The following is a 25,150-nucleotide window of genomic DNA, read 5'->3' on the forward strand; positions in this document are numbered from 1 at the left end:
GATGGGATGGGATGGGATGGGATGGGATGGGATGGGATGGGATGGGATGGGATGGGATGGGATGGGATGGGATGGGATGGGATGGGATGGGGGGAGCCGCCCCGGGGCCCCCCGCCCCTCTTCTCTCCTCTCCGCTGCAGGGCATTGCCGGGCGGGGGGGCTCGCTCAGGGTGGCCTGAGCAAACTAAAATTAACTGGCTGCTTTCTGAGCAGGCTTTGAAAAGGCAAACAGCTGCCTGTGCCCAGAGTTATTAAAAAAAAATGCACCGCCCGGCTACATTTGCAGAATGAGCTGATTGCGTTGTTGGGATGTTCGTGTCTGCACGCCATCACCTCCCCCTGCGTGGGGGGGTAGATTTGTTATCACAGCATGACCGTTGGTTTTTGCTGGCAGAATAAACGCTTTATTCATGCAGATCTAAGCTTTAGCTAGGGGAAAGCTGATTTTTTTGAAACGTCCAGTGTTACTGGAGCTAAGAGGAGAAATTTTATATCCCCAACCGTATTGCTTCAAGCCCTTAAAGAGACTCCAAAAGGCTGTAAAAAAGCAGCATTTCCTCCATAGAAGCACCTTGCCTGTCTGCAAGAGAAAAGGCATAGGTCAGGGGAGGGATGTTACCGGCCTGCCGAGTGATGTTGAGCAGATCTAGAGCTAGACTAGCATGCATTTGCTGGGGACAGAAGTGTGGGTTATTTGCAGCATAGCTGTGTTTTGAAGTGCACCACCAAGCCACGGATTGCTGGAACCATCATGCTTCTGGAAGGTGCGGGCAAGGAGAGTGTCCTGGGCAGCACAGAGAGGGGGAGTGCTCAACAAAAGCCCTACAATGGTGGCTGCTTTTCCTTTCACGCTGGCCTGCGAGAGCCTGTGGTCAAAGACAGGCTGAGACCAAGTCTTATCCAATCCATCCCATCCCTCCGTGTGAGGAGAGAGGAACTATACTATTCAAATTGCTACTTTTATTCCACTCCTGTATTCAGGATTGTGTTCATATTGTGCCTAAGCAAATACACTGGTCTGTACCAGTACCTGTAAGGCAGTTCAAGAGAGCAGAGTTTGGCTCAGGGAGCTCCAACAGCAATTGTTGGACAAATGTTTCCCATATCCTCTCCTGCTCATGAACAATGTGTCCTCATACCAGTAAGACCATAGAGCTTCAGCTTTTGTTATATTTGTTAAGAGAATTTGACAGTTATAAATGGGCTTACTAAAATAAATTTACTCTCTAAAACTGGACATGGATTTAAAAATAATGTTCTGCTCTCCAAAATATGTACATGGCAAGACTAGCTACTTGTGGTTGCAACAGTTGTTTCTAGAAACGAAGTCTATTCTTCATTCTCAATTACAGCTGTTGGAGGGCGCCTAAGAACTTCAGTTTTTCAGTTTAGTCAGGCTCGTTATCTGAATTACTTGCTTTTATACACCTAGTGACTAAGCAGGTTTTTCTGATATGCTCACCTAAATAACCTCCCATGGTAAAATCTTCCATGAACTTATTTACTGTTTTATTATTATTATTATTATTATTATTATTCTCCTCTGGCTGTTAGTAACCTTCAAAAAGATTGTTCTTTCTGATTTTTTTTAATTATTTCCCCACCCCATCTTTCTGTAACACTCCATGAGCTGTTGAGTCATCTATCTTTAATAATCACCTTAGAGCTTCTATTTTTTACTTTGGCTTATACGACTGACTTCATGTGCAAAGCATTTTGTGACATTCACTATGAAAAATGTTAGAGAAAAGGAGATGTTTCACTGGCAGGCAATGACAATGCAGAGATGGGAAAGGAGCTGCAAACTTCCTGCCCTGTGCATGGGCCATTGTGATTTTTGTATGTAGTGAGACACATTCTGAGCTAGTAAAATGGTATTGCAAGAAACTATCAGCAATATGGAGACAGTGACAGAAACTATTCAGAGTAAGGAATGTCAAACTTAGTGGCCAGACATTTACTGGGTATTTATTTACAAGACAGGGCAGATGGCCTCAGTGGTTCCCCCTGTTTCTGCTGGTCCCCATTCATTAGTCATTGCTGTGAACCATAGTATGAATGAAAAGATGACTGGGAGCTCTGGTGTGTGCAGTGAAAGCAGTACATCACATTTATGGTGAATGTAATGTAGAATCAGTGAAGTAAAGGGGGAAAAAAACTAAGCAGAAAAGAAGGAAGGAAAGCCGTATCTTCAGTTATTTCTTAGTGAGATAAGAAGAAAGTAAACTTATCACATGGAATGACACTGCTAGGACATTTCAGATGGCAGGAATGTACAACAGAATGTACTAAGATGGAGGAAGAAATTCACTTGGGCAAATTCCATTTTTTTCATATTTAGACCATTGGGAGATCGGATAGAGTGGGAGAGAGGGAGCGACAGTCTCAGAATGGCAGATTGTGGCCTGGGAAAATCTCAGACTGCCAAATCAGTCTAAGGCATCCTGACAGCTTTCAGCAAACAAGAAAAAAAAAATCCAGGATTCTGAAGTGTAGGTTACCCCACATCATCCAGGGCCTCCGTAAGAAACATCAGTCTTGTTTCAAATGGCAGCAAATTTGTGCTCATCTCCTGTTTCTGCCTCCATCTAAATTCACAAGTTTTAACCTGCAAAGTTACTTAAACTTCCTCACAGCAGCAGGGACTCTCATCAGCACATAGGCACAGGCAGCCACCATGAGGAGGTTATCAGCCACCCACAACAACTGCGCCACACAGGACTTCACAGACTCTGAGAAATTGTCTATTGCAACCACACAGGAATTCAAAAGGTATTCTCTAAAAATCTCCCAGCTGCAGGTTTCCTGAATATCTCACGTTGCCTCTTGTTTGCCAGCAATAAACCTCGAAGACCAAAATCCTGGTAAGTCCACAATACCAGGATAACTACAGAGACTCAGACTTTGGTACCAACTCTGGAGCCATCTGACTACACTGCTCTACATAGCGAGAAATTGCTAGGAACAAACAATTATATGTCTTTTTACACTTGTAAAAATAGATCCAGTTTGACTTCTAAGCTAAGTGTGAGTGAGGAGCAGCAATCCCGACATGATGTCTTTTCCTGCTGTTTTAAAGCCTCCATAAACGTTGCCAATATCATTTTCCTTGTTTCCTATCCCATCTGATAGAAAACTCTTCCCATGGGGGGAGGGAAATCAAAACAAAACACCCCCCTCCCCACCCCACCAGCCAGTAGTTATTTTGGGTGCCTGAGGGTGAACATTTTCAGATTATCTGCTGCAAGGTTTCCAGTCCTCATTGCCCTCAGAAGAACAAAGGGCAGCGCTTCCCTCTTCCCCTTCCGCCCGCTCTGCAGCAACTTGCTGCTGGTGGAGGGCTCTGGCCAGCCCTCCTGCCACCCTGCCCAGATGGAGGCAGCTGAACTGGGAGACTCGTTGAGGTTACGTTACTAAATAACTTCCATGACAATTTCCATTTCAGCCTTCTGAAGCACACTCACATGTATTCTTACATGATCAGGCAGGCTGTTGAGCTAAGAACATCAAAATTTGCACTCCCTAAAGCTTAGTGGGGAGATGCCAGGAGCCCGGGGGGGAAATGATGCATGCAAATTCGACGTAACGATTTGCATAATTAGAAATGAAATAAGTTCACAGTATTATATCTGCTTGCATTTTTATCAGTGCAGTAGATTACTCTAAATTGCGTATTGTTTGAGCTCACCAAAGAAGTCTGGTGTTTCTGTAATGAGACAGGAGAGCCTGGTAGTTCACAGGCAGAGCAGGGAAGGGAAGTCCCTGCCCCCCACCATGGAGCCTTAATTTGAAATTAGATTGAAGACATAAGAAACTGACTGAAAAGAGCATATGGGGAGGGCACAGGTGACAAAAGGAAGGGGATACTGCTGGAGGGGATGTGGTTTCCCACAGTGAAAAGAGGTAAAAGCTGGTTGCATCATGGATTTGTAAGATAATTATTAGCTTATGAAGTAGTATCCCAAAGGATACAGTGGAAGCTCCAGTGCCTTCCACATTTATGATCAAATTGCAGAAAACATTAGGAAACATTCACAAAGATGGACTGTAGGGCTGGTGATTGCTTTCATCTCTGAGATCCATGAATAAGAAAACAAAACCCGAAGTTGATCAGCTCATCCCTGTTCAGCAGCTCAAGTGAGGACATCAGTTACACTTTAACCCTTGCGTGACTCTTTGAATTCCCCTGTTCCTTTAAAGTGTTTAATCTGTTTTCTCAGTATTTTGGGGTTGCAGAGACCTTTTGTATAAAATGCAGACAACTCCTCTCTCTTTTACTTTCCTAAGAGAGGTGCTTTTTTAACAAGACAAATTGTCTGCTAGCAGCAGTATTAGCAGCCAGGGCCTGGCATCGCTCTGTGCACAGTGATATCACAGAATGAAGAAGGGAATCTTCCAGTGGCAGGAGGGAAAAAAATGACATTTGTGTCTGTTGTTCCCTGTCCGTCAGAGGGGAAGATTCTGCTCTGAGAATCTGGAGGTAGCATAGGCACAGGCAAACTTTCTTTCTGGTTCTTTCTGTCTTAAAGATTTAAATCTTAAAAGGTATTTCTATTATGGTGCAGTGCTCGGCCACTTCTGAGACTGCTGTAGCTGATTTTGGCTGATTTTGTGTACTGGGATATGAACGTGCTGAGGGAGCACTACATGTGGAGGGGCTTGGGACGCAGCTGCCCTCGGCCCCCTGGGCCTTCCCGCAGAGGCCACAGGAGTCCCAGCCTCGTGGATGCTCCAGCTCCCCTGAGCTTCTCCCTGCTTCCGTGAAAAGGACCCACGGGTCTGCAGAGGTCTTGAGCAGAGTTACTGCTTATTTTATAGCCCTACAATATTACAGAGCCAAACAAAACAAATGTACCCTTCCCTGTTTTCTCTTGCAACCATGGAATGTTTTTCAGAGTTTGGCAAGTGTCTTTGTGGTCCAAGCTCCCCTTCCCAGAGCTATATTCCTCCAGACCCCTCTTCCACATCAGAGATCTGCTGCTTCTTATTTTTTCTTGGCTGCAAGCCAATTTCCTTGAACCAGCCTGGGTGCTCTCTGGGTGCCCTTTTCTTCCAAAATGCAGCATTTTTGTTCCTTTTGTGTAATTCCCCTCTCTATAAATCCCCCTTCAGTTTCTGAGGCCAGAGACAAGTGCTAACACCTGATTTCTGTGTCCTTCTTGAAGGGGCAGCACAGTTACAAAGCCCAGCTGTCTGCAGAAAAAATAGCGAAGCCTAGTTCTTGCTTCAGCCAGCTGATTCCGCATAGCTCTGCCATTTGTGTAGCTCCTGTTAAGGTGACTGAAATCTCTTACCCAGGAGCTTTTCTGCATCCGTCTCTGGCTGGCTGAGGTATGTAACACACAATGTAATGAAAAACAGCCATGATCCTCAAGTTTATACATAAATTTCCCATCTCATTGCAGATGGTGTCACAGTATTTGTGACCGCTTGAATTACGTTTCACTTCCAGCTGCACCAGGTTGGTGAGGGTTTAGTGGCTGGCTGCTCTGATCACTTTCCTGTTGATAGCCTTTGACTGTGGGGAATGCAGCAGTGCAATGTATTGCGCTATATTGTTGTCATTTATGCCCAGCCTTGTTTTGTCTTTTTATAGTCCCATTTATTTGAGATCATATTTTAAACTCTTTAATGCAGAAGCTGAGGGCTTGCACTTGTCCTGTTTGTGTTAACGGGAAATGTTTCGCTTGTTTCAATGGAAACACAGCCAAGGCCCCGAATTCTGTTTATGTAGGAAGGAGAACCGGATTTAGCCAGAAATAAGAAATGGGAAAGAGCCATTACATCGCTCAGTCCCTGCTTTAATAAATGCTAGTGGTTTAACTAGTCTAGTTTTAAATACCTTGAATAATGGGAGCGCTGCTATTTCTCGTGGGATGTGATTCTGCCATCTAACAATCATATTGGCAGGAAGCCACTGCCTGATGTTCAAACAAATGGTTTATCTTTGCTTGATTAAGGCCTGCTAAAGATGAGTGCAGCCTCCAGAAACACCATGTTGTTTCCAAAGCTTAGAAAACAAGGGAAGAGGAGCTGTTATTCAATACAGAATTTGCCAGATGTCTAAAGAGGCTAAAGAATTCCTAAGCCTCTGTTTACAAAATCCTCTCTCCTCCTCCCATGAATGCTTAAATTACAAATCACTGCTACCATCCCATGTTTGGGGTGAAATTTCCTTAAATGACTTCACTTCCAAAATGAGCTCGGAAAAATAAACATTTTAATTACTTCTATTTTCCCTCTTCCTCGTGGACTTGCAGAAATTAACCCTCTCGCTTCGCAAGTACAGATAAACTGTTAAGCAGAATTGTTTCCTCCTTGGGTTTCGATCACGCCCTGGGGACCCGCTTGCCGAGGTAGTTCCCTGCTGCGAGGGAAGGTGAGGCTCTGCTGCCTGGGCTTCTGCCCTCTGCAGCCCCCCCCGAGCCTTGGAGATGGGCCCCGGCGCAGAGCGCTGCTCTGTGCAGAGCATTTCCCTTGCCATGCGTGCCCCGGGGAGCAGTGTTCCCGAGCGTGTTTCAGCGAAGCAGAGCTGTTAAGGAAAGGGGACAGAGAGCGACAGATAGCTCTCCTGAGAAACCGGGGCTGTGAGGACCAGCATCTCACGCTTTTCTTTGCCTTTTCTTTTAACCAGGCATTTCCAAACTGTAATTCCTCTCTCAGTGTCAGCCTGCATTGACTGAAGCTGCTTTTTCACTGGGAACAATAGTACTGCGTGGCTCTGGAGATACCTCACTGATCTCCTTCCCTGGAAGGAGGGGAACCAGAAAGCAGCACTTTAAATAAGCTCCCTCCTCATGGAGTCTCTGAAGGGAATGAGGGCCCATTTTCTTAATTACATGTTCATTAGTATGTTTAGTGCTCTCCTCCCTCTCTTCCCCCAGCCCTGCCACCTGGGAGTTCCTACTATGTTACTGGAAAGCCACAGAGGTTTATTTAAATACCACATAGTCAGATTGGAATGAAAAGCTATGAAGCTTCCCCTCTTTAATACTTTTTGAAATTATTTATGGGCTATGCTTCTTGCCTACGTAGAAGGTGCCTTCTGAGATTCCTGCAAGTCAATGCAGAAATAGCTGTTTGAGTTGAGCAATAATTAGAAGCATATGGAGCAAAGCAAAGCATCAGAGAAATCCCATTCTGCTAAAGAAACACTGCTGTCTGAAATAGATTTCAGCTGCATGTAACATTTTCTCATATGGGCTGAAAAGAAATAACATCGTATGTCTGGTTTGCACCTACCAAAGCTGGGAAATTCAAAGTAACGTCTGAAATTCTGCTCTGAATTTAGTCTAATATTGCAAGGCATTTGCAGCCCCTGTTTTCCTGGATCATAGTTACTTTTTTTTTTTTTTTTTTTCCTAGACTTCAGAACAATGGAGATTCAACTTTTTCTGGTGAATGTGTGCATATCTGTATCTAATATATTTCTTTCAATTGTTGCATTTTTTTGAAAAAGCTTAAATACTACGGGAATGTTCATAGCTGAGGACATGGTTACGATCTTTTGTAATCCACAGGCTCAGTCTGGGGAGGTACTCAGAGCTCTCAAATCCTAATTTGCTGCCAAATTCTTACGTGCTTGATGTGGTAGACTGTTTCACTCCTGACTTCTAAAAATAGCAGGTCCTGCTCTCATTGCTCCCACAGATCATCCCTTTGAGTTAGAGAGACCTGCAAGCTCTCAGCCCCTTCAGGGGAGACATACGGCACCCAAGCTCAGGTTTTAACGCTGAATTTCTCATTTGCTTTGTTTGCACAAGTGGAACTGAGCTCAGTTTGCTTTGGGACTCCTGCAGTACCTTGTTGTTAGCATGAGATAATTTTCTTCTGACAACTCTAACTTACTGACCTGATACCTAGCCCTAAAAGCGTGTTTTGGTCAGCTGCTACATGTGTACAGTAAAGCTGTGGTTCTAGTGCCCAACTCATTCATGTTTATTCTGTGTTTTTCAAGAGGGAGGAAACCACAGCACAATATGCTGGAGTATCCACTAGCCATTGTAAAAAATAGGAGTGTTTTAAAATTCTAAGGACACAAGATATTTCTGAAAGCGTAAATACTGTAGAACTCCAAAATGTTCAAAATCTGTGCTGCTCAAGATTTTTTTCCAAATGGGTTTGATGATTTTGCCTGTAGTAGAAGTTACAACTCCCAGAAAAATCAGATTCTGAAGAAAATGTGCACCAGTGGCAGGTTACTGCTTTCTTCCCAAGGTGAGCTAGGGACCTTGTAACTGTGCGGTGTGTGGCTGCACGCGCTTGTGCCCTGAGGAGCAAGCATCACGGCAAGACCTGCGGTGTGCCAAGTGGTGCTCAGAGCATGGTTGGTGGCACTCTCCTGCTTGCCTCTGCGCCCCAGGCCTGTGCTGCCGTAGGCACAACATTTTGCCTAGGGAAAGCTGAAATTCCAGCTGCTGATTGCCATGAAAGTACAGTTGCAGAAGCAGAGACATGAATGCTGGTGTCTTTGCCTAATTCCTACCAGTTTATTTTTCATAAAGGCTGTTGTGGGGCTGTATAACACAGGAAGAGGAGGGCTGAGGTGAAAACAATGAGTTTCTGGGCAAAGCAGATGAGTCCTCCTTCAGCAGTTCAGAAGTTGTCCCACACAGTGCATTGGTGGTGGAGTGCAAATCCTGGAGACCTCCTGTGGATGCTGATAGCATTTTGTAAGGTTGGGGATCTGTGATGATTTGCATGGTGCTTCAGATAAGATTCTGAAGGACAGCCCCATCTCTGGGTGGCGCAGTCAGCATAGTGCCCGTGGCTCCTGGGTAGGGAGGCAACAGGCCTCTGAAACGTGGTGGTGTTATTATCATTACTATTATCTACGTGCAGTGTGATCCTTCCTGCTTTCCTAGACATAACAGTAAAGACATTTCCTGCCCAGCAAAATTTCTTTGTGCAAATTCTCGTTGTGGTAGAGAAGGGCGCTGTCATGAAGCAGGCTGTGGAAGGCCGAGCAGCAGAAGAGGTTGCTGTCCCCAGCCCATCCCGCCCCATGCCCAGCGACCCCTGCCTCCAGCACGAGGACACTGGCATGGCTCAGAGCCCTTGGAGGGGGTCCCAGCTGGCAGCCCGCTGTACTTGAGCGCTTCACAATTGGCACTGCTCAGCTTCACTCCATCGGCCTGCAAACCCAGCAGTTCCGGGAGCAATGGTACTTTTTGGCCCAGGCATCCCTGTGTGAGGGGCAGCAGTGCTGGCAGTGGCAGGGCTGGACGAAGGGCTGGGAACTGCTACAGCTGTCTGATTTCATCAGTGTGTGTGACTCTACACTCCCCTGGACCACAAGAGTCAGCTCCTTACGAGTAAAGTCTGTAGGAGTTGCTGTTGGGATATTATGCAGCCCGTGAGTTTGGGCTCTGAAAAAACCTGAGCAGCTGCCTAACTTCTAGTCCCCAGCTTTCAAGTTTCTGAAAGCTGGGTTTTGTTTGTTTGTTTGTTTTTAAAGTAGGGCTGGTTCTCCCTTTAAGATGCTCTCAGATTCTGGGTACCTACCACGAGGGACAGTGGGGTGGGAGGGGTCCCAGGCTGCTTCTGAGCTTCTTCAGAGGCACCGAGCAACCCCGGGGAAGCTGCTCATGAGCTGGAACTGAAGGTGGGCAGCTGGGAACCAGCACAAGTGGTATTTTGCTAGATGGATTCCATGGGGTCAAAGGGCTTGTTTTCTAACAGGGTCACCTAAAAACAAAATCCCAGAACCAGTATGAGGGTTGTATGAAACTTCATTATTGCTTTTATTCAGCTTTAGAGGTATTGATTTGATTACAAATACCTTTTAAACTATATTCTTATCAAAATCACTTTTGAAAATAATTGTTTGTTGAAATTTTGAAATTTGAAATTTGAAATGTAGTTTATTGTTGGTTTTTAGGGTAATCTCTTTTTCAAACGTGGTAAAAAACAGTACTTGGGGTGGGAGCTCCTGTGGAAGCATTGTATGTAAATAATCCCAACATTTTCTTCTGAAAATACTTGAAAAAATGATTTTTCTAGAATTCATGACATTCTTTTCCTATTCACGAGCATACAGTTAAAAGAAAAATCAGGTCCATTTTTAATGCAAAAAATCCAAGTGTTTATAAACAGAAGCAAAAACAAAGCTGGGTAAACCCAAATTGTATAGCCAGTGAGCACGGGCACCCCCTTGACTCCAGGAGGAATTAGTTGCTTGCATAATCAAGCCTGGGGAGCTCATTTTGTCATGCTCAAAGGGCCACAGTGGTGCAACAGTAGGGGTGGAGGGATCAGCAAGCACCAACAATGAATTCCCTTCGTTTTTCCAATTGAAGGCCTGAGCAGAGGAAATGCAAAGCTTTTATTTTTCTCTCTCTTTTTTTTTTTTTTTTTTTTTTTTCCCAAGGGTAGATGAAAAGAGTGAGGCAGTAAAGGAGCCAGGTTGACACCTGTATCTGTGACAGCTCAGGGAAGGGAAATAGTGGGAAGGAATCTGCTGGCAGCAATTTGAAACTGTACCCCTTCCTGCCTTGGACGCTTTGACGGATGGTGCAGCTTTGTGCAGCCATATGGTCGAACATCTTGAAGGGCCAGCGTGGAGGTGCTGGTGCCAGCGCTGGGAAGGGGAACCAAGTCATTAGCGGCAAGCAGATCTCCAAGGGCGAGGAGCCGTTAATTCATAACCTTCCCTCGAGGCTCGCTGTCCTCTAGGCACAGCGTGGGGGGGGAAGACGAGGTTTGGCGGCACTGGGGAGCCACGCAGTTACAAGGACGGGCTTCGTGCTCAGGGCGCAGTGCATCCTGTGCAGGGAGCGTGCTGTGCAGTAATCAGGGGGAGACCAAAGGACTCCCTCGTCAGCATTTCCCTCTTTACTCACCTCCCTCCCTCTTTTTATTCATCCCAATATAACATTTGGCTTTGTTACAAACTGTCCCATCAGTTTCTCCCTGTGGAGGAGCAGCACGGGCAGGACACGGCTCACGCAGGCAGTGCTGCAGCTCGGAGCCAAAGAGAGCAGAGCTCCCCGGCCCGGGCCCCTGCCTGCGCTGCTGCCGAGTAATGGAAAGCATAAAGCAGCACCAGGGCCAGCAAGATAAGAGCTGTAATGACCGCTATGGGTTCCTGCTTTCCCTTTTATTGCTTGGTACGTTCCGTTTGTTTCCAGCCGAGGAGGGTTGCTGTGTGAGTGGCTATGCTGGCTGCATTGGGCTGAGCTCCCTACATGGTTATGTAGATGGACTCCAGGGACAGAGCTGCACTTCCCCTTAATAAGCTCCTCGCACCACATTAAAGATAAAAGGGGAAGGGAAATATTTATATTCTGACAAAGCAGCTCTTCCCTTCAGGCTCTTGTTTTATTTATTAGCTTGCTCTGTCCCTCTTTTGCAGTTTTTTCTCTGTTTCAGTGCCTATGCTCTCTTTTTCTCCTTTATTCACTAATTTTGTCCCTGGGAGACGGTGACAGTGAAACTTAAGAATTACTGCCCAAGACATCAGATTCAAATTGTGTAATTCCCAGTTGATAACTACAGCTCTCCCCCCATCTGTGTTTTAGCACAGAGAAGTGATTTATAGTGCTTGAACAATTGAATATATTACATCTGGCTTACTCCGATTGCTTTTAGATGAAACTGTAGAAATGGGGTGAGTTGGATTTTTGATGGTTGTTGTTTGTTTGTTTGTTTTTTATACATTGCAACACAGCTGCTGAATATCCTCCCTTGTTTGTGTAGGCAATGGAAACCACTATCATTCTTCTCTGTAGAAGCCCTTACCGAGGCATGACACAGCTACACTGAGACCTTTCTAACCTCATTCATCAAACACTTCCTTCCCTCTGAGGCCTTATCCCTGGGGACTATTCATTTCCTTCAACTAATACAGCACATGAAAGGAATCTTGGGTAGATTCTTGTGTCTGCGTCTAGCTCTGAATTTGTATAAAGGTTCAAGAAAACATAAAGAACGATACTAATCCATGCAATATATAGTATTCCCTATACATGCTTGCTTTTGCTGCTTCTCATACATTGCAGAAAATCATGTGCTAGCTTAAAGTGTCAGGGGACACCAGAGCCTGTGTTATAATTATTTTTAGAGCCGTATTGTCTCGCTGCAATCAAGTAGCTCTCCTGAGCGTGAAGCATCCAAATGAGAGAGTTGGTGCCCAGAAGCATCACCTCACTGACATTGTCACGTCGCTGCCTGTTGTCATAGAATTGCAGAGTGTCTGCGAAGGACAGCTTGTGCACCCCCGTGTTTAAGGATGTTTGCTGCAAACTGATGAATGAATCCCTCGCAGCTGGCTAGGGGAGCGGGCTCGTTTTTACCATTCACAGTCCCAAACAAAAAAGTGCCAGGGCTCTGTTTCCAGACTGATCAGGAAGGCAAAGGAATTTGTTAATTGATTTTTCTCTCTCCCGTATCAATTAATGAAGCCCATCAAGGGAGATGTGTGCTCTTCTCTCTTAGTTAATTAATCCTTTTCCTTTATCTTCACAAATAACAGCAATAAAGCAATTAGCAAAGGATTTACAGGGTGTGGAGCAGTGAGAGATTCCTCTGGCCCCTCTGCAGCTCAAGCTGTTCAATGTGGCTGCAATTCAGGCTCTGTCTAAGGGGATTTGTGTCCCCCACCCTCTGCGGTGTGGCTGCTGAAAGCCTGGCCTCCTCAAGATGTGAAATCCCAGCTTGCTTTCCCCAAAGGGAGAGTTAACAACTTCGGTGCCAGTTCTCAGCAAAGGCCCATGCTGGGACAGCAGTGCCAGTGTTCAAAAGCGATGGGCGCTGTGACACCACCGTCCCTGCAGCCACCGAGCCCGTGGCTCCAAGGAAGCCTGCAGTGGGGCAGGGGGTGCTGGGCCACCCCAGCCCCTTGCTCCTTACAGAAGGGCAACCCCTCCACATCCCTCCCTTCTCCTGGCCCTTCCCATACAAGAAGCCCTCGGAAGATGAACCTGTCTCAGCCATGATGCTGCAGGATGGGAGCAACAGGAGAAGACAGTTGACTTCTGCGCTCTGTGACAGTGAGGTGTTAAATGGGTTTTGCCATTTTGCCCAGCTCTTTGGGCTCACCTGAACAGCTGACCCCAAACTGCCCGATGTGGCTGCCCTAATGGTGGATGCCCTTTGCAGAACTGGCTGCAACTGCACGGCGTGGGGACAGCGCTGGCAGAGAGCAGCGCCTCTGTACAGGATAGTCATGCCTGTGACGGGGCAGCTGGCCCTGTGTGTGGCTGCTCACGTTAGCTTCTGCCAGCAGCTCTCCTGGATGGTTCCCTTCTGACTCACCTCTTTGGACCTGCCCACGCTTTCCTTCTCTCTTGGTGTGCAGGTGAGTCCTGCCATTTGTCCATGGCAGGACTGCTGGTTGGAGAATAGCAATAGTTGTGCAGCGTCCAGCATCTGGCAAGGAAAGGGGCATTTCTGATTCTTTGTATTTTGAAATGTTTGTATGATGGGTGAGTAAGCTAAGTCAAGGCTCAAAGATTTCAAGCATTATTTAGACAGGTTTGAGAAAGAAGCTTATCATTGCTTTTCCATGTGCACATGTGTGGTATGAGCTGACTCTGCCCGCTTCCCCGCACGCCTCTGCACAGGGCTTAGTGTAGAGGGTATGAAAGTTCACCCTGCGCCAGGGAGCACAGCGTGCTCGACTGGTTTGGGTCACTTCATGGTTCCACACAGTAATTTCTTGTCCTTTGCCCTTAGATGTTATTACCAAAGAGAAAGTTCGTTGATAATAACCCATTTAAGGAAAGTTTTGCAGGTTGTTTCTCTTTGCCTGCTACTTAAGCAATTTGCCAGTGCATGAGAGCGAGCAGCAGATCCTGAGGCACTGCAGCAAGAAGCATCCGTGTGTTCAGCGCGTGTTCAGCCTCCTCCCTCCTGCCCACAGCTCCCCCTCCGCCTTCTCATTAGCAGCAGCGCTGTGTTGCTGGAAGGCCCATCTCCACCCTTTTTCTGGAGGCTCTAAGAGCTGGAAATGAAAATCTCCCTTTTTTGTGCTCCAAGCTATGAAAAGAGGGTTCCCCAGGTGGCGTGGTGGCCTGGGAAAGGCGGCAGAGTAGCACAGAGGAGAGTGGGTCAAAGAAGTTTGCCCCAGCAAAGAGATGTGGCAGGGCTGGCACATACTTGGTTGCCCCTCAGCCTCCTGTTACCACCCTACCTAGCTCTGTGCTGTTTTTGTCTGCCCCGAAGGCTTTGTGAACTGCCCAAAACAAGGGAGGGGAAGAGCTGGAGATACCTAGGAAGCATTTTCTGCTCTTAGAGCACTGGGCTGCTTCATCAGTCCAAATTTCCACCTCCAACACAAGCTCTACAGGAAAACTTTCTGATAGAATGCACTTTATTTTAATTATGTGTCCGCTAAATATATCTGACTTGGGTTGATCCTCCTGTTACTGGGAAGAAGTGCCTTGTTTTTTTTCTTTCTCTACCTCGCTCACCTCTGCCATGCCTATCTCCATTTTGAAATGTAAACTTGGTGTGCCACTATCGAGTGACAGTGAAGAGATGTGGATGTTCTGTGTGACAGAATGTATATAGCAGATGCATATTTGTCCTGAAGACGACTTGCAATGTTTCATCCCAAGGGAAAGAAGAATGACCTTTAGTCTGTCTGGATATTTTACAGTCTGTCCTTCCTTTTCTGTTTCCTGTGAGGTTAAAGACCTGCTGGTGATGATTAAAAGTACTGCAGTTCCTTCTCTGTCTAAATAGTTTTTTTGAGTTATTTCAGAAGCAAGGAAGAGGCTAGAAAGGTTTAGCTGCATCTTCCTTTTCACCCTGATGTCCACCAAAAGTCAGATTCTGCCGCATTTTACTTTCTTGTGAAAGGAAAACTTAATAACCTTTCCTTTCTGTTCCTATCCAGCAGCTGAGCACCCCCACCCCTCTCAGACACATTCACAGGATATTTTTTCTCTCTTCATACCAACAGCTCGGTTGCATGGTGCCAGCGTGGGATCTCTAGACTGGAACTTCTAACCCTGCTGGGTCCATGTTTGGTAGCTTTGTAGCTGATCGGAGCCAGGTTCTGAAATATCTTCCTAATTACAGCAGAAATGGTGGTCGGGGTTCGTATCAGATCTTTTTCTTTGGGCTCTTTTTCTAGTCCATAGCTGCCATACTTCTTTCTGGAGAACTGGGCAGAAATGTTTGCAAAGCTGTTTTGGAAAAAAAAAAACATAGCAAGGTGATGCTGGAAGATCATCTGTGCATTGTACAGATGGCCTGCACGTGCACCACAAACCTAGTGCTTCAGGAAATGTTGAAATTACTCTGCCCTGGCTTCACAGCTGATTCCAACATGTACCACCAGCCCCTTTGACACTTCTCAGAAGTGTTGGACTTGCTTGCAGATTGCAGCTGATCAGTACAGATGCTATAGACATGTCTGGGGATTCTGGACATGGAGTAGCCTGGGGGTTGCTGCCACACAGTACTTCCAGCTGGGCCGTTGGACTCCCAGAAATTCCCCACAAAGGTATCCTCCCAACTCCTCCCAGACAAAATCTGTGGGCAGAAGAGGGCATTGCCAGTTAAACCCAGACGTGTTAGCCGTGCTCTAATCTGTCTGCTGGATGTCTGCAAGATGTGGAGAGATCAGGCAGAAGATGAACGGTGTGGCATCTAAAACCACACGTTGCTGTGAGTAATGTTAGCATATTGAGGCAGCCTTTCGTTCCCAGTGTTTCTCAAAAGTAATTAGTGTGAAGCTCTCCACAGGATCAACATCTGAAGTACTCGTTCCACTCCTCATTGTCTCCGTCCCCAGTTTCTAATCTTCTCTTAATTCACCATGTGTGCTTAGTGGCAAATCTGTGCGTAGCAGTTTGATGTCTTTGCATTCAATTCTACCTTCGTATCTGGGACAATCTGAATTCTCTCACTGAACGTGGCCCATCCCATGTAGCCAGGAGATTGGATGAGGCCAACCATCCTGCTCTCAAACTTTCCCAAATAAGAAGGATGTAAAAAAAGCTGTTGTCTGTCCTGGGCTCCCAGCTAGCGTTCGCAGCCGTTCGGTTGTAAGGCACCAAAGGAGATCTGCTTGAGCTATGGAACAGCTGCTGAAATTGCAAATGGAGCAAACCAAGAAAATCAGTGGTTTCATCTCCCTCTCTACCTGCAGGTAGCCTGTGAGCCCTGCATGGCAATTAGTCTGCCTGGAGGTGGATGCCTTACTACAGGCTCCCCAAAGCCGTAGCTGCTTTCTTGGAGGGGTAGAGCCCTTCCCAGGACCAGAATGCCCTGCCAGAGGTTTGTGTCCCCCCAGGTAAGCTACACCATTACAAGCTCACAATTACCGGGAGATGTGCCAAGGAATTCTGTTTTAAATGGTTGTGGAAGTCACTGCTCTCCCACATTAGAACTAGAGACTGCAGCTGGGGCTTTGTGTTAACATGGTGACTTGGATGATCCTGCGGATCTGCCAGCCAGGCCAGGGCTTCGTGGCTGCTGCCTGGAGCCGGGGTGAGGAGAGCTGGGGAGCCCTGGCTGCCACCCTGATGGAGTGCTACAAAGGGACCTCTCACCTGGACCCCTCCTGTGGTGGTGGGCAGCATGGCCCTGAGGCACACTGTGCCTTGGTCTCTCAAAGACAGGCAAAAGGCGTATTTCAAGACTCAGATTAGTCATGAGCCAGGCTGGAAAAAGCATTTTGTCTTCGCTGTCTGACTTACTCTCCCTGCACTGCTGTCTTTGGGTTTAAATATTACTTTCTGGGGAATTTTTGGCTGGCCTCATTTTGTACCTGCCTCATTCACCCACACTCTGCTTTGCTTCCCTGGCAGATGGCTCCTCTCATCTCACGAACCTGCTGCTTAGTAATTACATTAAGGCAATGGAAATGGGGCCTTTTGTTTCTCATTTTTTCCTCCCTGTAAGCAGGGTGGAGGTAACTGGGGACTGGAAAAGATGGAACAGCAGTTCACTGCAGATGCCCTACAGTAGCCAACTGTAGTCAGATCCCCACCCTCTTATCCAAGTACATGAATTGGAACAAGGGAAGACCTGCATCATCGTGTAAAACTGGTATTCAGAATGTACTCACTTTAATTACCTTATATGGGGAGGGCAGTTCCTGGTGTAGAAGTTTCATTTTGTCTCCAGAAGTCCATTTTCACATGGTCTTGCCGGTCCTGGGTGAGCCCACTACATGCAAAGTACCTGCTGCCCTTGTTAATATTGCCTGGACGTACAGCTTTTCTGTGCTAAATGGGGTGAGGCCCTTTAGTACCAAGACATTAATATACGAATCTCACTTCATTTAAGTAACTTTATATAGCTTAATAGGATCATGTCCTGAAACTGCCAGGAAAAGAAGGATTCCCTTTTGTCCTTCAAGTAATTTACTTTTACCGGTATTCTTACCTGGCTGCCATTCTGTTGTCCTGTGTCACTGAAATGAATCTGCTGAAATCTAGACTACAAACCTGTGTGAATCTCCATCTGTGATATGTGACATCCCAGCCTCCTGAGAGCAGCCTCCTAGGGAAGATACCACGTAGTGGTGCAGTAAATATAGGTCGTCTTCAGTAGAATGTAGCTTTTAGCAAGTGGAAAAATCTTATACACAAGAGAAGAAAGAAAATTCCAAGTGTGGGCATCAGCTCTTCTTAGGATGTGGCCATATATATTTGAGCTGTATAAACATTTAATATAGCAAGCGTATGATGAAAAGCTACGTATTAGCTGAAAAAATACTTGCAGTATTTTCTGTTGATGTCTGAAGCTGTCTGAATCTTTCAGGATGTCTTTCTTATCCCTTATATGTAATAGTAGTTTAAAATGTTCTCTGCCTTCTAGAAAAATAGTCTATTTCTGATGCAGAGGCTTTTACTTTTAATCTGTAAGGTCTGAAATTGACAAGTGACTTTAAGTCTAGGGTGTGAGAGAGAGAGGAAAAACAACTTCTTTATCTGAGTATGGACTTGAATGAACTCGATCAGGTGTCTGAATTACTTCTGACGCCACAACACCAGTGCCCATCAGAGAGCTCTCTATGGGTGATTTTGAAATGAACTTTTGAAAGCACTTTGAATTTTACCTTTTCCTTCTTATTCTGTGGCGAGACGATAATGTTCAACCATCAAACAAACAGAGAACATGCAGGGAAGCTGTAATTTTAATAACATTATTCAGGATAAGCTAAACATAAAAAGCCATGAAGAATGCATTAGCCATTGTCATAATATGACCAGAACCTTGTAGGTTTGTTTAAGTGAAATCTTTTGTATCACATCTGTTCTTTGTTCAGTCCGTAGCTTGGAAATTAATCTCTAATGAGTGCCTAATCTGCTGCACTGTTCCCTGTGACTTGGCATAAACACTGATTTATTTGGTATAGTTTGTCTGTAATCATTTGCTCTGAGCTGGAATCACAGCTCTGCAGCTCTTCATTAGGGAGTAATAAACACTTCGCATATTTTGAATCAGACAGTGCCTAAAAAGTAATTTTTGCAACGTGGGTGGATTGGTAGGTTGAAGCTACTTGGTGCTGAGACCCCTACACATGCACTGTTGATGGTTTGGGAGTTTAACTTCGGACTAGATGCTCACATGAATGGCTTATTCCCCCAAAGCTGTGTTTTGAAGCTGCCCAAAGGAGCAGGCATTGACTCAGACCAGTTAGGGAGTGGAGCTCATTAGCTTGTATCCAAAGCAGTTCTGGCTTCTTAGCATCCAGGAGGAATCAAGCTGGTGCGCACCAAAACTATTCTGCAAAGCAAACCAGTTCCTACTAAGTGTGGATACTCAGGAAATTTGTATTTGCTTCAAGCCTTTACTACTGCTCTGGACCACAACCCTGATGTAGAAACACCCACTGGCATGCAAATAAAATAAAGCAATAGATTTTCCCCTATATCTGTTGCCTAAATGTAAAAGCTGTTTTGGTTAGTTCTATTATTATTATTATTATTTTCTATTTTTTTGAAACATACTATTTCAGGTTTTATATTTCTGAAACCAGTTTCTTAGTGTCAGGATTTTCCATTTAGTGCTGAAAATGAAAATTCGTACATTTTCATAGCCAGATTCACAAAAAAGCTTGAGGGCTAATTTTTAATGAGTCTGCATTTCTAGCTAGATCCAGATCCTCAACAATTCCGATTTTACCTAGACAGCCCCTTACCCTCTGTGCTGAGCTCTCTCACCTTGCTGCAGCTCACATTCCAGACCTGTGTGTAGGTTCACAACAACCTTTGTCCTGCCACAAATCCCATGTAAAGACATGTATCTGTGCATGTGTGTGCATTTATGTTGTTACTAAGAGCTCAGTCTGCTCTAATGGTGTTCCATGCAAGATATTTCCACTACCGTAGGCTTTGCATCAGATTCTCATGCCTTGGTTCGCGTGCCTGCTGGATTTACCAGCTTGCTTAGGTCAGCCCTGGCTGGGTTAACCTAATCTCTCTTCCTGGACCATCATCTGTCAGGATGGGTTTGGTATCCTGCCTCAAGGTGTATTGTCTATGATTAAAAACACAGTCCTGAACAATGGTCTATTACATTTTTCTTGTCTTTTGAATCGCTTCAGTTCTTTATTGGTGAAAATTCTTGCAGAACGCCACAGCTTCTTTACGCATAGGAGTCTTCCCAGCAGCACCCCCTTTCCCAAGAAAAGCCAGGTACTCACAGGCAGCCTGAGTGCGTGACAGATGACAACATGCCTGGGAATTGGTTTCAGGTTTCTCGGGCTTCTATTCTGAACAAGCACAAGGACTGAACCTTTTTCCTGAGACCCTTTTTGTACGTGGTCACCAAAATCAGGTTGTTTCTCTTTGCATCCTTTCCCATCAGAGGGAGTTTTCTTTTGTGCCTGAGAAATGTGGTGGAAAATAAAAACTGTAGCTCTTATTTCAGGCACCTCTGGCAGAAGTTAGCCTCCCCTCCCTGAACTCAGGCATTTAGTTCTGTCTGTCTCATTTTTAGCAATGCACACTTCCTGTTTCATCAAGCTCAGCTCATACATCTGATTTTATCAGCTGTTCTCCTATTTGTACTATCTTCAGAGATGTTACTATAAGGTGAGATCTCTTCCCAGGATTTTTTGTACCGGCCTGAAGTTGTCAGGGCAAGATCTTTACTTCCCCAAGAAAAGGGGGAAATCCTGTGACTATTTTTTTTTAATAACAACCAGATACTTTATAAGCTTAAGTATGTTTGTGACGGATGCTGATGCACAGGCTCTACTGAGCAGTTTCTTTTGTTCACGCAAGCAGCTGGCTCACTGTTACACCTGAAGAGGTAATTAGAAAGATAAGTTGGAACACTAATTTGCAACATTCAGGGCTTCCCTGGGAAGGTATTGCCATGACAAAAGGAAATAAAGGAACTTGCAGGCAAGAACAAGGGCACTGTCCACCATTTTTCACTTTTACTGGCAGCTCTAGGTAACCTTTAACCTCTTCCCACCAGCCTCCTCAAAGAGGCTACAAGATGCAGGAGAGTAAAGGCAAAGGCTCCGGTCTCCTCACACAGAAGGCCCCGTGCATTTATACTTCGAACAAATGTCTTTTATTCCAGTTCCCTCAGGCTCTTATTTCTCTCAGGTACTCCAGCAGGAAAAAAGTAGAAGCAAAAAACCTGAACGTACCACACATGGGAGGAGTAAGATGTTTTATAACAAATTTATTAGACGCATTTGAAATCATTTTTACAGATTTCTAGCAGTTGGAATGATGTTATTTGTTTGTTTCTCTTACTCCTGTGATTAGAACAGTGCTTAACTCTGAATCTGCTTCCCCCAGACGAGTGACTGAACTGTGCAGTGCTGGCCGTGAGTGCAGACACAGCTTGCAGGAAGTGCTGCCGCTCAGTGATGCCCGCACAGATGTAGCCGTGATGAGTTGCACGCTCAGCGTCAGAGGCTGATGCTGCTGCAGTCTCACCCTGCCAGGACGTGGGACTCTTCTGCCACTCATTGCATTTCGGTCATCAAAAAAGCTTGCCTCGCGCACTCCAAGACCCCATACCGCTTATTTCAGTGAGCAGAAGATGAGGACTTAGAAAAAGAAGCTCTATGAGTAACCTGGAATCAATTGGTATAAAATTTCTCCCTATTTGGATCTCTTTTCTTGGGAGAAATATTATCAGTAGCCATGTGTTAATTGGCAGGAAATTGGTTGCCCTGGGCTGCCTTAGCAGAGGCCTCCCCCTGCTCTCTCCTTTCACTGCACTCCCCTCGTACTGTACCGCACTCAACATTTGACAGTGCTGAAGGCAGAGATGAATTCCATGAAAAGTAAAAACACAACTTTCCGCTCCATCGCAAGGAGCCAGATGACGGATACCATTTTCAAAGACTTCTTTGTCCATAAGATGGCGTTTGAATTAGGAACTTGTTTGGCCAGATTCTCTTGTTACAATTTACTGATTCATTGGGTGGAGAATGGGAGGGCAGAATGACAGAGCCAGACAGCTTCAATTAATGATTTTTTAAAAAGATTTCATTCAAGTACAAATGCATCTCATAATATATCCAGAATTAGACAGCAGGAAGAATTACGAATTTTAACCTACTTGTGCCTTTAAATGATCTGCTGTGGGGAAGTAGGCTGTTAATCAGTATTTTTCAGAGAAAAAATGTAAAGCAGCAGCACATGAAATCTGTGGTGATTTTAAGAAATAGAGATGGTGGAGAAAAGTTTTTTTTTTTTTTTTTTTTTTTTTTTTTTTTAGAAAAAAAGTCTCCAAATCTCCTGTTTACCTAATGATACCATAACAAAAGTTAAGTATCAGGATTAGTAACATGGAAATGAATTCAGGTTTCAGCAATGGAAGAAGCAAAGAGAGGGATCAGATTCAGGTCTCACACCTGTCTGCACAGATGTAGTTCTTCTGACTTCTGTGAAGTTTTATCTCTGCATCACATCAGTGTGGATAAATCTGGAATTAGATCCAAGGAGACATTACGTGTTATATATACCCCAGTCTTCTGTTTCCTTCAGCCTGAACCAAGCCCGTTGGGCAGCAGTTCCCACCTGCACCGGGAGGTACCCCAGGACCTGACAGTGCCAGCGCTGCCCCTCGTCTTCCTCTGCACTTCTCCAGTCAGACGTGAGCAGTTTGCACCCTGCCTTTCTGTTGTCCTGGCTTCCTTCTCTGGGATGCTGAACACTGGTGATTTTCACAACTTCTACTTCAATTTGTAAAGTTCCTTGGAAATCTCCCAGGATGTCTAATCTTACTGTTGGGGGAAGGGGAAAGGTCTGGACTGGTCTTGTGTGACCTCAGCCATTTAATTTGTCTGTCATTACTTCATGGGTATAGGTTACCAGGAATGTAATTCTCATCTTTCTTGCTCACAAAAAGGGCAGGAGTCTTAAGTTTTCATTCATTTCTTTGGTTGACAAAAGAAAAATTAATGTATTTGGGAGGCTTTTTTTCTTTGAGTCTTTATTCCTCTGTACACAGACACACGTTCACTAGGAACATCAGGCACATGCAAAGTTTTTTTCTAGAATTTAAGTAGCCAGAACTATTGAACCCAAAAGACTATGTTAGTGATACAAATAGTATATACTTTTTATGAAGTCCATTTTCACATCACAGGTTTCTTTAGATAATTTTTCAACTTTCAAGTTCTTTTTTTTTTTTCTTTCCTGTTTGCCCCTCTCAAGACAGCATTCAGAGTAGGTCTTTGAGTGCAGGGAAGGGAGACTGCTGAATAAACTTTAGTCAATTTAATAAAACTAGAACAAATCAATAAGCCACCCAGGCTTCCAATGCTCTCAGTATTCCCACTGACAGTTCCACAACATCAAACAGTATGGAAAATATTTTCAAGGTAAGTCTTCTGTATTCTGAAACAGGTCCCTAAAGGCAGAGAGATGGAGGTTTTCTTGGCCTACCTGTTTAAAATGGGTCATGCTCTGCATTCACAATCGGCTCGGAGTCAGGCATACTTCTTCAAAGCCAGAGCTCCAGCGAAGCCTGCTCTGTGTGGGCTGGGAGCATGCCACAGCTTAGGTGAGGGAGGTGGCACACAGGACATGCTACCTTCCTCGGCTCGGACATGTTCAGAAGGCCTCGGCTTTCCCTTAGCCTTGGCTAACGCAGGAAGACCACCTACTCATATCTCCATGCAACGTCTGCTCATGCTTCATGCCATCCTGAAGCCAAACCTTAACCTCACCTCTCTGGTTTCAGCAGTCACAGCTTTGTGGTCTAGCTATGATACATAGCTATGAGCAATTTTTAGGAGACAGCCAAACTGAGCAGCATCTGCAGAGCTGCCATGTTAGCACCTAACCACAAACCTTTTAGCAAGAGGCAGTGCCTCCACCCTGACACACTGCTGGAGTGGCAGGAGTCACCCTGTCATCTGCTTTATCTGCACTACTACAGCAGTTTCGTTATGCTAGCAGTGGAAGTGAATCTTCTCGCGGTAGTAGATGTCCTGTGCCGAAGTAGCATGTTTCTGTTTGCAGGGAGCAGGCACTATGCAAGCGAAACTACTTCAGTTGATACAGCTACCTCATGGTTTTGCCTCTGTAAAAGTGCAGACCCAAGATGTTTCCACTGGCAAATGTTCCTAGCTTGATCTTGTAGGAACAGAGGGATACTGCAATGGTATCTTTGGGGCAGGGACAGCCACTGTGGGTAAGACCAGACGTTTCTCTCTTCTGTCCTTCCTTGTGCCATCCTTCCCTTCTTCCCTCCTCCCCCAGGTGAAGATGGCTGTACCAATCCATTTAACTGCTCTTAGTCTAAGGACATCTGTCAACACAGTGAGGTTGGGCTGGGATCACAGCGCATGCAGCCCCAGACTGGCCCCAGGCCCTGCCAGCAGAGCAAAGCCCTTGTTGCCCTCCATGACAGGTGGGTTCCTTCACAGACCACCTGCTTTTCCATTTTTGGTCCACCAACACTCTGGTGTTCTGTGGAGGTAAGAAGAAAAGTTGTCAACAGGAGCGTGGTTCTGCCAGCGCAGTTTGTTCCACTCAGCACAGAAGGTGTAAAATGGTAATTCTTTTGGGCGTCCCCTCAGCTGTTTTGCTCCTACCTTGCTATTAGAGTCCTGAGTGCTCACAAAAGTTTGGTGCTCCACGATATGTTGGAGAGGTCTCTCAGTTCCTCCCTGAATCCACTGCTGGTGTCAGAGATGGAGGTGGGTAATGCAGCTCTTAGCAGCTCTCTCTTATCTCTAAGGCATTATTAAATAACAGCTGACTTTGCCAAAGGAGCTGGTGTATTTTCCCAGTGATTGCACAGAATTTAAGGGGTCCTTTGCTCAGCCTCTCAGGAGAGGTTTTGGACCCTTAAGTGTAGTTTCCAGAAATCATTCCTGGTTCTGGGATCCCTGAACTCGGATGACCGTTTGGATGTCAGAAAGGAATGAGGAAGTCGGGGGGGACCACGCTCTGTGCTTTTGGAAGTGAGAGGTAGAATATTTTGAGCCCACAGAACACAGGAACACCACATCTGGAGCTGCACTGGAAAAGCTTTGCCTCATTCACACTTGTTTGGTACGGCAGCTTTACACTGGTATGAAAATGACTGATTTATCCCTGAATTTTCTTGGTACAAGTGTGAGGGAAGCAGTCTGCTCTTCATTGTGCCCCAGTGAATAGCAGTAACATTTCCAGCTAGAGGAGAGTTAGCAGTGACTTTGAAAACCAAGCAAACAGGGCAATGCATGCAATTGTGTTAGTGGTGGAGGGGATTTATAGCATGTTGGGAACTACCCACTTAGGCCCAGAATTTAAACGGGGGGCGGGGGTGGGGATAGAGAGCTCAGGAAAACACAGTTCCCTTGTTAAAATGAAATAATGAGTTTAATATATACAGGCAGAAAGAGGAGGCAAGTCCTCTCCCTGTTAAATATTTACCATTTGAGCTCCGCTCAGGCTCCTGATTTTCTGTATCTCTAAAGGTGGTGGCACTTGTGACAGTAGGATATGTTTCGTAATGTATTCCTCCCTCTCAACCCACCTTGCATGGGAAACAGCAGCGGTAACAAAAAGCAGACTGTTCCCTCCTCATGAATATTAATTAGTAAACTCCCCCTGCTATTTTAAATCGAAGGCTGGTGCTAAAGCCCTTTTTTCCCCAACTCAAGCATCCCCCGAGGAAAACCCTGAAAGTCCTGGGAAAGCCGTGCACAGAGGCTGCCGTGACTAGAGGCCTTCTAGGCAGTGACATATAAAACTCTGAGGTCAGGGGGCACAGCAAGAGG

At 45.5% G+C, this 25,150-nt stretch overlaps 1 long non-coding RNA gene across 1 annotated transcript in view; it reads left to right on the forward strand.

The window, feature by feature from the left end:
* The window catches only part of LOC118170232, a 101,090-nt gene extending 77,646 nt beyond the window's left edge, over positions 1 to 23,444 (forward strand). The window contains exon 4 of the long non-coding RNA XR_004752584.1: positions 23,403 to 23,444. This is a non-coding gene — a long non-coding RNA (uncharacterized LOC118170232). The remainder of the gene's footprint in view (positions 1 to 23,402) is intronic.
* The last annotated feature ends 1,706 nt before the right edge of the window (positions 23,445 to 25,150 follow it).

The sequence above is a fragment of the Oxyura jamaicensis genome, chromosome 7 (assembly GCF_011077185.1).
Source record: "Oxyura jamaicensis isolate SHBP4307 breed ruddy duck chromosome 7, BPBGC_Ojam_1.0, whole genome shotgun sequence".
Lineage (NCBI taxonomy): Eukaryota > Metazoa > Chordata > Aves > Anseriformes > Anatidae > Oxyura > Oxyura jamaicensis.